At 26.6% G+C, this 13,199-nt stretch overlaps 1 protein-coding gene and 1 long non-coding RNA gene across 12 annotated transcripts in view; one reads left to right on the top strand and one right to left on the bottom strand.

Annotated features, from left to right (window-relative positions):
• LOC107993625 (uncharacterized) overlaps positions 1 to 13,199 on the top strand; it is a 120,416-nt gene that overhangs the window by 79,430 nt on the left and 27,787 nt on the right. For 4 of the 6 annotated variants that reach the window (XR_009830025.1, XR_009830023.1, XR_009830024.1 and 1 more), the window contains exons 4-6: positions 5,951 to 6,048; positions 6,637 to 6,788; positions 6,883 to 7,004. This is a non-coding gene — a long non-coding RNA (uncharacterized LOC107993625). Of the gene's footprint in view, positions 1 to 5,950; positions 6,049 to 6,636; positions 6,789 to 6,882; positions 7,005 to 7,172; positions 7,632 to 13,199 lie in introns of all 6 variants that reach the window. The other 2 variants (XR_001765124.3, XR_003696527.2) reach the window with 2 other exon arrangements.
• LOC107993618 (dual specificity calcium/calmodulin-dependent 3',5'-cyclic nucleotide phosphodiesterase 1) overlaps positions 1 to 13,199 on the bottom strand; it is a 183,319-nt gene that overhangs the window by 154,205 nt on the left and 15,915 nt on the right. The gene's annotated exons all lie outside the window — the stretch shown is intronic.

Raw genomic sequence — 13,199 nt, 5'->3', positions numbered from 1 at the left:
AGAAACATTATCGTCAATAGCCTTCCCCTTGTTCTTCGTTTTCGAAAGAAATATTATCCAATCTCTACCAACATTGGGCTAATGCTAACACAACTTTCTTCAAATCTTTAATTCATTTCATGCAATTCTATCGTCACATTTTCCAACTTTTTAAACTCATAATAAACTTTTCAATCAAAGATATCTTATTTTATAGTGGAAAAGTTTCAGATTTGCGAAAAAATCTTTTAAATATATAGATCGTACATTATTCAATGTCCATCTGTAAATGGATCTTGAATTCTAGAATGGATAAGGATGCCATAGGATTAAACGTCAGACTTGTTCTTCCCTTAAATGGAAATTGCTCGATACAACCGACTCCTATTTATCTTTATGGAAATTCTTGAGCTCCAACCTCGCGTTTTAATATTCCAGAAATACCGTCGCACGAGAGATTCTACCCTTCCACCGAGAAACTGTTCTTCAATTTATTCTCCCCGTGGGCTAGGTGTTACCTCACCTTGACAATTTTTTGCTCTCTTATTAATCTGAATTCCAATTTATCAACACGAAGAATAAGAGTTCGTCGAAGCGACCGACGTTTAAGTTCATAATAAAGTCGTCTCGAGTTACTACCAAATATACCCGGCTCTCATTCCACGAAATTGCATTAAAAATTGTATTAAAAAGCTATCTTTCAGAAAGAGCGGTAACTCCTTGTTTCTTTCTGCAAGTCTCGGAATCTCCCTTCTTATTTCTCTTCGAGATATAATCCTAGTGTAAGAAACAGATGCGATACAATATAATCCCCTTGGCAAAAATGGAAATTGAAAATTATTTAAGGAATATGCCGAGCCTTTTTTTCCTGGAAAGGAAGAACCGGTTGCAACGGTTGCATACGAACCGAGTTAATGCCGAATGATAATCTTTAACGATCCCTGGAGACATCTATATTGCAAGAAGAACATGCTATTCTACAATTTCAGGGCAAATAAACATGAAGGAACTACGCAGTAATACGTCAACCATTTTTAATGATTGCATTAAATCTTGTCTTGAATTAGCGCGATCGTTTTACGACTGCCCATCTGTAGTCCATCTTGAGATTTATTCTCCCATTTTGTGCGCAGCTTCGTTCGCCATCTGCTCGATGTCACGTACGCGTTATTTTGGTATGGAAATGTTACGAAAATATGAGAATTTCGAAACTTGAAACGAGTTCTATGAATCTCTCGATGGTGACAGCAATATTAAATGTAATTGGGTTAGATCAGCTTAATTTTTTTGATATTACAGCATGTGTTATTATAGAAATATTACGAAAATGTTAAGTTAGGTTTCATCGTCATTATGTCTCTGTTATTATGATATGAAAATATTAGGGAAATATGACAATTTCGAAAGCAAATATGAAAATAAAACGAATATTGCAACGAAAATTATATCGAAATTTTCAATATTAGCGATGTTTATATGATAGAACAAAATAATGTAATTAAACCTTTGATTATATAAAATCGTGTGTTTAGTAAATATTATTTTATTTATAGTTTAATATTTTCAGAATATTTGATAGAATTTTAAAGAATTTCTAAACAAAATTCATCTGTTTACACATGTGAACACAACACCACAGGATAAGTTTCTTCAAAGCAAGGAATTCTTTTAAGTATAAAACCAATATATTGAAAACCCGTCATGTCTAGGAGGAAGCTTGTTTTGAAAGTCTTACAAAGCGAAAGGAAGCTTTCCGCGTTTTATATTTCCACGTGTCAACGTTCTTTGTCAAAACAACGTCCTCACTTCAAAACCTATAACATAAACGCGGAATTATTTTATGAAATGTCACCGCACTTGTCAAACATCACTTCCTTTGAAACAATGTTATAAGCTTTTGACAAAAAACCATATTTCTCCCGGTGGTAGTCAAAATAATATTCTGAACTTTAAACAATTTATGCATAAAATGTTATAAATATCCGATTATCGAATTAATGGATGTAATGATCGATTTAGTATACATGAATTCAAAATAATTTTACTTAATAAATTATAATATCAAATAATATTAAATAAAATCACCTGAGATCATAAGATTACGTAAAAAAATGAAATTATTTTTCATTTTCTTTTAAATTTGAAATATAATCTTTACAGATCAAAAAAAAAGATATAGCTTTATAAAAAGAAATTATATTATTTAACGTAATATATAAACCATTAAATGAAATCAGAATCATTTATTATATTAAAGTTATAGAGCAATTGTATTTTTTAAAACAATTTTTATTTATTTTTCTTTTAAACATATCTACATAATTTTATTATAGCTATTGTTCTCCTTAAATAAAATAACGATATTGGACAGTGAAAAATTTATGACGTTTACAATTTAATAACAATATAAATTCTGTTTATAGATATTGAGTTGATACATTATTCATTACAATACATTTAATATACAAGTCAAATCAGATTTTATTAATATGCAAATAATATGCGCATGAACATTTAAATAATTTATATAATTATAGTGTACATGGATAAGAAATAAAAAGAAAAGTCTACAGATATAATTTTAATTTGAATTTAAAAGTAAAAAATATTGATCAATTGATAGAAATAAAATTCAATTGATAATAAGAAACAGAGTAAAAAACTAATGAAATGATACGTTTATATATTTTAATCAGTTTTATAAAAGGTAATTTTTACATATATATATATTAATCATTTCATCTTTTTTAATATCATTATATTTAAGAAATTTCGTCTCGATAGTTTTTTTATTTCTTCTTTTTTTTATATGCATATATTGTGACATTATCTCTTTAACAGAATATAAAAGCTGACGTTATAAAAGATCTTTTTGCAAAGTAAAAACCTTTGACAATCTACTTGAACCTTATGCATCTTATCATAGTGTATAAGGAATATGGTCAGGCGAGAATTGACTCTTTTTTAACGCTTTGTCCGCATAAAATGTATAATTCACAGAGGAATAATCTTTAAGAACTTCAAAGAGAATTTTAAACGCGAAAATCAAGTTTCAAATAACGATTATTCTACGTTACATTTCATCTTACGATCGTTAATCATAAATAACGATTAATAATTTATAACTTCAGTTCTCTATTTCGTAATATTTTACAGTGTGAAAAGTTGTCACTAAATTATATTTCAAAAGCTTCAAAAACTTCAAAAGTTCTTTTATAAATTTTACTGTTGCAAAATTAACTTAACTCCTAAATATTTCTGAAATTACTATTGATAATATATACGATTAAATGTATATTACATATCAATATCCATCCATATAAAAATTATTTACAAATTTTATAATAATGAATTGATAATTAAATAAAATATTATTTAACAGGAAATTTTATTTCGAATTATATTATTCATTTCATTTAAAATACATACGATGCGTTCCACGTGTGACATATGAAATTTAATATACGAACAATCATGTTAAATTAACATTCTTTATTTAATTATTTATTTATATTTACTAGACAGATTATTTGTTATCTGTTTATAATATATAATATAAATAAACATTATATATAAATATTATATAAATATTATATAAATTGGATATACATCTTTATTTCGAGCTTTACTTTTTCTTAATATAACAAGAAAATACAAATTTTATTTAAGATTCTTTTCTTTAACTTAATAAAGAATTTACTTGTATCTTATATCGTATAAACGCTGAAAATAAAATATAAATAGGAAATTAATTAAAAAAAATATCTGATATATATATGTAATTATAACAAATTATAAAAATTACAATAATTCTTCAGCTTATTCCTTCTCTTGTCCCATTACTGGACAATCTAATCTCGTTCTAATTATTGAATTATTCAAGAGTTAAAAAAACAAAAATGAAATATGCATGAAGAATCGTCTGAAGATTGAAAAGATTAAGCAGATTGTTAAACGTTTTTATTTATACAACGCTTGGAGATTGAATTGAATTAAACTGCGAATTGAATCTCTCATTCTATTGAACCACTAGAGAGCTAGAATAAGCACTACTAACCCAGATTCTCGAACAGTAGGAAGACAAATATTCAATTGGTTAATTTAAAAGTAAGCTATTTTACAAAAAATAAAAATTAACAAGAGATAGACTTTGCTTAAGCAAAGAATATTTGAATTTCACGTACAATCCCAAATAGTATTAAAAATTTCTTTTGAAAATTGAAATCATTTATCTTTTTTCTTTGGAATTTTGGAATTGTTTGAGTGAAAATTTCCTTGATTAGTTTTTAAGTTTTGATGTTTTTTTAGATACAAATTATGATATACAAACTATGATACATTATTAATTCTTATACAATATTAATTTCTATTTTGAAAATTCATTTTCCTAAATTTTGGTAATTTCCTTCACAAATTATTATATTCATTTATCACATCTATCAGATTAATCGCGTATATATTTGTCTCAGTCTTGTTTCTTCTGCACAATCCCAATTGCTTCGCTAATTAGTTCATCATAACAGACGGTAAATTTCCAGTTTCGTTATATAATTCGCCGAACTTAATACACTGCTCTGTGGTCAACATATCGAGAAGGAGATAGAGTTATTCTAGCACGTGGAGACCACAATGCACGGAAGTTCGCGTGTGCATCGGCTTCCGATTAGAATGTGTTATTGACTTGTGGACCAAGGACACCCATTTGCGATGTATAATTCATATTATTAATGAAATGGTACCATTTCCGGCGCACGTGTTAGATTATCGTTACGGTGAACAACTCGTAATTGCTATAGAGGGAAGCACTATAGTAGACACGATCCTCTTGTGATTGCGCAAGTTCATCGGCAATTTGAAACATTGAAATTAAAATGTGAGTTTGAAAATTTTATAGATGTTCGGTAGAAGATAAAAATTTTGAAAATATATTTAGTATATAAATAAAAAATACTTGATCGATATTTTTTTTTAAAATGGAAATCATTTTTTTTCAGCATTGTGAATTCGGGAACTTTATTCGATAAAAATTTCAAAGAATAATATGCTAGTTTTCTAGATAAAAATTCAAATCACAGTTTTATCGAATCATGAAAGTAAAAATTGAATTTTATTTCAAATAAAATATAAATTCATACAATATTGCATCAAAAAAAAATATAATAAATTTTATTTCGTTCCTACGTAACGTTAAAAATTTGTTTAACGTAATTTGTAATTACATTTTTTTAACCATTCGTTAATTCTAAATTTCGCCATTTCGTTATTTGATACGAATTAAATCAATGTCTTATCGATTATCGGATGAATGCACTTCATCCGATCGTTTGAACAGGCAACAATTAACGTCCGCGACAAATATCCCGTAAATGGCGGAATAATTGAAGAACTAGTACCATTGGAGATCAAACAGACATCGAGTCAATAGAGTTAATTAAGTTAAGGCCACACGAACGACCAAATTTGTTAACAAGCATGTATATTTCTGAGCATTATTTTATTGCGTGCAAAATCCACTCGTTCTATAATGAACGTGATGATATTAAGCAAGTGATTTCATTATATAATCGAATCGTTACGCATTATTGAAAAAAAAATTGATTGTTATTCATTCTTCTTTTCAGACACAAGAACAAAAAACGTTACATGTACAGATTGATGATTATTAGTTAGACATGTTCTATAAGATATGTACGTGTTCGAGTGACAGTTTTAGTGACTGCTGTTCTAACTAATCAATACCGAAGATTGATATAGTGTCACAGATAATTCCAATTCCAGTCATATTTAGAATTTAATTCAATTCAATATAAATATACTCTCGTCTATGAGAGAGATTTGATAATCTTAAACACAAAATTATTATCTGTTTAATCTATTAATGATAGATATTTTATACAATTTATATATTGTTTTTATTATAATAAATTTATATATTGGAATATATATTTTATAATATGTATTTTTATTTTAGATTATCTGGAAGAAGATCATTTTGATTTGATTTGAAAGTCAGTTGAAGATTAAAAAATGAAGAATCAAAGTCATCTCAAGATCAAGATCCATTTGAAGGTATTACGATAATTATATTTTCTCAATTATTCTATTAATGTTTTTTAATAACTTTGTTTATCATTTTTTAGTGAATTTATTAAAATAGCCAAATTAATTTCCTTACAATTAATTGATTAATTTCACTATGATATTACAATCATAATTTTCATTTCTTCTCATTCTCGTCGCATCTAATCATTTTAAATGGTAATATACGTTACAATTTTACATGATTACCAATATTTCCAATAATCTTTAAAATTTCAATTCTTCGATTCAATATTCAACGAATAAATCATGAACATTGTTAAATTATCCTAATCATTCAATGACCCAAATCTCGCTCATCTCAACTAAATTAATTACATTTCCAATCTCTAACAAACCTCAATTCATCTAATCAAGAATTAAATCAATCCTATCTATCAACCTTACTATTCCCATCGGTTTTATCTTCCTAATACCACGATTATAATCCCTTGATGCGTCATTTCAAAGCAAATCTCAGTGTTGTGAAAATTGAAAAATCATCTGTCCAACCGTCAACGAATCCAAAATACGGGCAGAATCTCGTCTCTGTATCATTGTAATCCCTTGTGCGCGTAGGTGGGAGTGAAAGTGACAACGAGGAGAATAACTCGACGTATAATCAGCCGTGTACGAATACGAGCAGTGGTATAAGTAATCCAATAATCGTGGAACGAAGCCGGCCAGCTATCTAAGAAGCTTAGTTTTTACACGAGGGTGCTTCCATCGTGGTAACTATCGCTTAGTTTTTTTTTTTTTCTTATGTATATATGTTTATTAAGAGCTAACATGAATCGTATTGTTTGTTTGTTATTGGGTTTATAGATAGTAAATATCTTACACGTGATTAGTTTTACGACACGATTGGAGGATAATGCCATTTGAAAATAAAAGAGAAAAGAAAGTTTTAAGAAAAATAAACTTTGGAGTTTTTAAAGATTGGAAGGGTATGTAACACAATTTTCTATTATTATTCATTGTTGCTTTCTATATCGTTTTTAATATCAATCTAATTCCAATTCAATTTAATTAATAATTTTTCTTTGACATGACACGAAACGGAATTAACATATCCATGTTAATTAAATTTCCATTTAATATTTCCTATGAAATAGAAGAAATCTGAAATTGCCAATCTTTCGAATGAAAAGTTTATGCTCAACATTCGATTATAATTTATTCGCAATTAAAATTTCGTTTCGTTTCACGTTCGGAATTAATTACGCACGAACGTTTAAAATTGAACAGGATGATAATACATAGCTCCTTTGGGAAATGGAACACATTCGAAAACAAAACGGATGCCTATTTAATATTACATCAATGATTCGTGACGAAAGAAAACACGTCAATTGCTCCCAGCATTAACATACTAGTCTTTGTAGTTTTACATACCAACCATTCGTTTGAATGTTTCACGAAAATAAATTGTGCGCCATATTTAAAGTTGTTTATTTTATACAAATCGTGGAAAAGGATTATATTATTTTAGAACGGAACAGGGAACTCTTTTTATCTCGTTTTATTTGCATATTTGAAAGGATAATCTCGAGAATAATGAAAGGGAATAATGAGTAAGTGTTAGAATTTTTTTGCTAATATTTTCTGAATCTTTACTATAAGCAATAAGAATTATAATTAAATCGAAAAAATGAGTTAGATATCGATTATATTAGATGTATAATTTTGATTAGAAATTTAATTCAAGTCTAATTATATAAATCTTTAGCATTATTTTTGCAAAAAATAATTATGTTTAAAATAAGACAATATCATAACGATTGATATATGCTTAAAATGCAGATTTCCATTAGAATTCGAATAGTAATACTTATTGAAACATATTCGAATTGAAATGTTCAAAAGCTTTCAACGATTAGAGAATTTTAAATGAAAGTTTTACCGGATAATATTCTCGAAAAATGAAACATATTTCTTCTCAATTCGTTATATCCAAAAATACATCATAAAAATAATCCTTTTTAATAATTAATTTCCTATATAAACATATTATATACATTTATTTACGATATATTTTGATTATTATTATATTAAATGAAAAATTTGTAATATAAAGATTCTTTCATTAAATTGGAAAATGAATCTGCTCGCTTTATTCTGCGACTGTATTGAATTTTTATTTTTTCTGGAATAATCCTTTTAAAGTTTTAAGTACAAAGAACAGATGAATTAAAATTTTACATAGTACCCTTTAGTACCTTTCATGGTTCTTCGCAGAATAATTTCTGAATAATTTTTTTTCCATGCAATTTTTTCTATCGAAATTTAAAAAATTATTCGTTACAAAAAAAATATTAAACAATAATTCAATAATTTTTTATCAAATTCTGTAATAATTCAATTAATTTGCCTTCCTCTCGAGTTAATAAATTTTATTACGAACTCATATGTCATCTCAATATCTCAATATCTTAGTTTAAGATATTCTATTAGATTCTTTCTATTTTTTAAATATAATTTTATTTAGAATATTCTATATAATTGAAATTAAATAAAAATTCCAATAATATCTTAAATAATACTTAAATCTTTTAACTGGAATTTAAAATTTTATCGTTTTATTTTGAAAAATAATAATTATAATAGAAATACTAAATGGTATATAATGTAAAAAAATAATTTGTTTATGAAACCATTGAATATTTCGATAAATCCTTTAAAAAGAAACAACCTTATTGAATGCATCGATAATTCTCGTTAATTTGTGATTTGATTCGACTTGACCGGTTTGAGTTGTAATTCAATTCGACCTGCTCGATTAGAAAATAATTGTGCGAATTTCCGCTGAAATCTCGAAACCATCTCGACCATTCTTCTTGGTTCGAGTGTCGTTTGATCCATTTTGGTTTGATAATGAATCGTCCTTGAACTCTACACAGAAAGTTCAAGCTGAAATATCATTCTCTTAGTTGTAATCTGTTAATGAAGATTAACGATCGTCATTTTATTACTCTCCCTGTTTCGCTGAATTAAAAGGATTATATTTTCATAATATTTCATTGTAAATTTAACATTCTAAATTTTTTCCTTCTAAAGATAGATTATTTAGATTTGTATATAATATAATATAAATATTTCAAGTATTTTAAACTATTATTTAATATTGTCTGTTATTTAATAATTTTTTTATTACATAATTATTATTTCTTATTACTCATAATATTTGCTGATATTATTATTGGACAGATTAACAATTAAATTGTTGAAAATATAGTGTTTAGAAATGGAACATGTGTGGAATTAGGGATCACTGTTGCAAGTTTAATAGTTTTTATAAATATTTCACAATATTTTGTTCAATATGAAAAAATGATTTGAATTTGTATTCCAATTTTGTTGTTATTATTTGAATAATGCAATATGTTTTTCGAAATAATAAATAAAATAATCGTAACAATATAGTAAATAGAAAATTTTGATTTATAGTATTTCATAAAAGTAATCCTATCTTTAAGAAATGAAATACAAAATTGTCTTAAAGATTTATAATTAAAGCGAAAAAGTAACGCGTAAAATATTATTAAATATAATAAGAACAACATTTTTAAAAAGATACAAATTATTAAAAGAAATTTTGTAAATATCAATCCATTACTTTGATTAATCAAACATCTTTTTTAAAATTTCAAACTTTTACGTATCATAAAATTAACTTTAAAAAAAAATAATATAAATGAAATTCCATAAATCTTAATTTAAGATTTTTTAATTTCTCGCTGTAAAATAAAATTATACATTAATTAACAATTCGCAAACATTATTATAGAATTCAAGCAAGCGTTATAAAACTTTTGATAGAACGATCTTCCATGATTTCTTTACGAAGACGAGTCCCGAAGTCTTGGAAGTGATTTTCTACCAAAGTTGAAATTACTCGTATTCATTCGTATTTGTCAGGAAAATTATCAGTTTTCGGTTTTACGGATGCTTTTCAATTTCTCTTGAAAAATACCAGTTTTTTTACTATTCACTTATTAAAATCGATTTTTATGCTTGCATACGATGCCAATATCTCGCGTTTTTCTCTTCTACACATTCTTCTATTGTGAGTTCTTCCAACTGACTTGAAAATTGAAATACGAATTTTAAAAAAGGAAATTTATTTTTATAAAAAATAGAATTTTAAAACAAATATAATATAATTCTGTGTATAATAAAATAAATATTTTCATTCAAACTGGAAAAGTGTTTTAGAAGTTTCATTTTCAGATGAAATTTTTTTTTTTATTATTTTTCTAGAACATTGTATTATATGTATACCGTATTTATAATTAATCCACCGCAAAATTTACCCCACGAGCATATAGATCACTTGTAATAACGAAAAGAGAGGAGGATTGCAATTGACTAATTAAAATTAATTAATCCCTGAAGAATGCTATTTCTGTCTTGTAATGTACACCATCGATGTAGCGTTAATTCCACAGGGTAAAATTACTATTCTCTATCTCAAAATTTCTACTTCTCGTTGCATATATATATATATACAACGCGATGTAACATAGTCATAAATAAGGCAAACAATCTTAATTAATAAATAATTGCCAAACTTTTAAATTCAATCGAGTAACATACATTTTGTTAAACAAAATATATAAAATACACAATTCATAACTATGAAATCACTCCAACATCGAACTCAACAAGTTATCGATTTAATACGACACGAACAGACCGAGCACTCAGACTTTCAAAGCATTTAAATAGAATTTCACTTCAGTTTTATCCATCACACAAGCTTTTTCCGATTAAATGGCACATATTAGAGAATCCATGATAACATAATTTACGATACATAAAACTATGAAATATTATAGCATCTCGTTTCGAGAAAAATTCATTATATAATAATTCAAAGAATTGCTTTTAATATTTGAAAATATATTAAATATTCCATAAAGCGAAATGAATAAAAAAAAATATTTTTATTACTTGTCTCATATGTTCGCGTATTTTCCTTTATAAATATTATATATTTTTCAAGTGTGCATGAAAATAAATTTATTCGTTCATTCATTTTTTTTATTTACTTGTGATTAAATTGTGAAAAAATAGTTTATTTTATCAAATTCAAACTATAAATTATCAAATTTTTTATACATATGATTATATTTATAATTAAGTAATTATTAATTAAAATTTGCTAGTAGAAATATTCGTTTAATTATTCACTAATTAAAAAATAGATAAAACAATATTTGTATTTTTTACTCAAATTTGCCAGTTATGTAACTAATATAAAAAAGAATCTGTCATCCGAAAAATAAAATTTGATGCTTGAAAGTTTGATAGCCAATAACGAGATTTTCCTAGTGAATACGGGGGTTAGATAGGAGACAATAACAGCTGCGTTTATAATCCCAGTCTAGACACATAATCGATTGCACGATAATTTCTTATCGTCGATAATTCGAAATACGCTTTGGTAATTATGCGTTCATGCGACATAGTTGTATCCAATTACTGTGAAATTATATCTCCAATTAAAGCCACGTGCTACAACTAATGATACGAATTGCTAAAATTTATTTCGAAAACGTGAAACTCTTTTTAATTAATCCTGTATAATTTCAATTCGAATTTTACCTTTATTGAATCATCTTCAAAGCTATTCTATAAATGATTCAAAGAGTGTTCTTCAATATAAGATAAATAATTTCAATTTATTTTTATTTACTTTGTTTTCTCAGTCATTTCTATCTATCCAAATCTTATTCTCAATCTTAACTTTTTGCTACATTAATATGCTACATACCATGCTGAGTCTTTAATTTCATAATTACTCGTTTCACAAAGTAAAAAATACATTCTCTATCTATCAAAAATCAGAGATTAATTCTCCGCAAATTAAAATATAATATTTACATCTATCGAATAGAAACGTTCAAGAACCGTTGCATCGTTCCCATTAACAATTGAGTACAAACGTAAAGAAAAGAAAAATAGACCAAACATCAAAAGAGTCCTCAAAAATGAAAATGGCAGAGGATCTCATCTCGTATGAATTCAAAAAAAGGAGAGTGTCACGACTTATCACTTCGATTCAATGGCACAGTTGTCGGCCTTAGTTTTCGTATCGCAATCCACTAGCCCCGATTCGCTTGTGCGACGCTCTATTTTTATTGTCTACCGCTCCCCTCGCAATCTTTTTTCTCTTCGAAACTCTCCCGCCGGGTATTCGGGTCGATCCCTCCTTCATTCGTCTCGCGTTGCTCGAATGCAATTTCACGTCCAACTAAAACCACGGGCCTCTCGAAATCTTGGAAGAAAATTCTATGTGCCAGGATGTTTACCGATAGCTGCTCGTTCACGTGATTTCAGCGCGAGAAAAAAAAAGACTAGAGCTTCTGGGATTCGGTAACTACCTCGATGCAATGGTAGCTCGAAAAATAGGTGTCTCGAATTCTCCCTTGAGAGATCCAGTTTTTCGAGATTTGATGGATTGGAATCTGCTACGCTATTCTCTTTCGTTTCTTTTTTATTGTTTTTATAAGTAAGAAAGTAATATGTTAGACTTATTTATATTTGAGTTATTTAATTATTTCGTTTTCATGATCATTATTTAAGAATATAAAAATTGAAGAATATTATCAAAATGTTAAGTTTATATAGCCATATGTGTTTAGCAGTCATCGTTCTTTTTCATGAAAATAGATAAGGACAATTTATTTTAACATTCTAATTAACAAGGAATTAAGAATCAATTCTATCAAATATATGAATAATGAATTTTATTTGTTATTCTTAAAGGATTTATTTATTTTATAAGCAACTAAATAAGTTTATAAAGAACAATAATATTCAAAAATATTTCTCAAGTTTCTTCATAGTAGTTCTTTATAATTGGACTTTGTATCGTTTCTATTCGTACTTAATCAAAGTCGAAAATGTTGAAAATCTATTTACATTTAAATAATTTCTCATCGTGTTTCTCTTGTAAGATTCTGAATATATTTGTCACATTGTTGTTTATCTAATAATGGAAATCTTTTATCATAAAACTCTTCAAGTATAATATTCAAATATAATATTGGAATTGTAATAAAGGAAAAAGATTGTATATTCTTCTTATTTAAAACATTTTATTTTTTAATCATTGCTAACGAGGATAACTCTTTTTT

Source organism: Apis cerana, linkage group LG6 (assembly GCF_029169275.1).
Source record: "Apis cerana isolate GH-2021 linkage group LG6, AcerK_1.0, whole genome shotgun sequence".
In the NCBI taxonomy this organism is placed as follows: domain Eukaryota; kingdom Metazoa; phylum Arthropoda; class Insecta; order Hymenoptera; family Apidae; genus Apis; species Apis cerana.
This window is presented reverse-complemented; position numbering and strand designations above follow the sequence as displayed.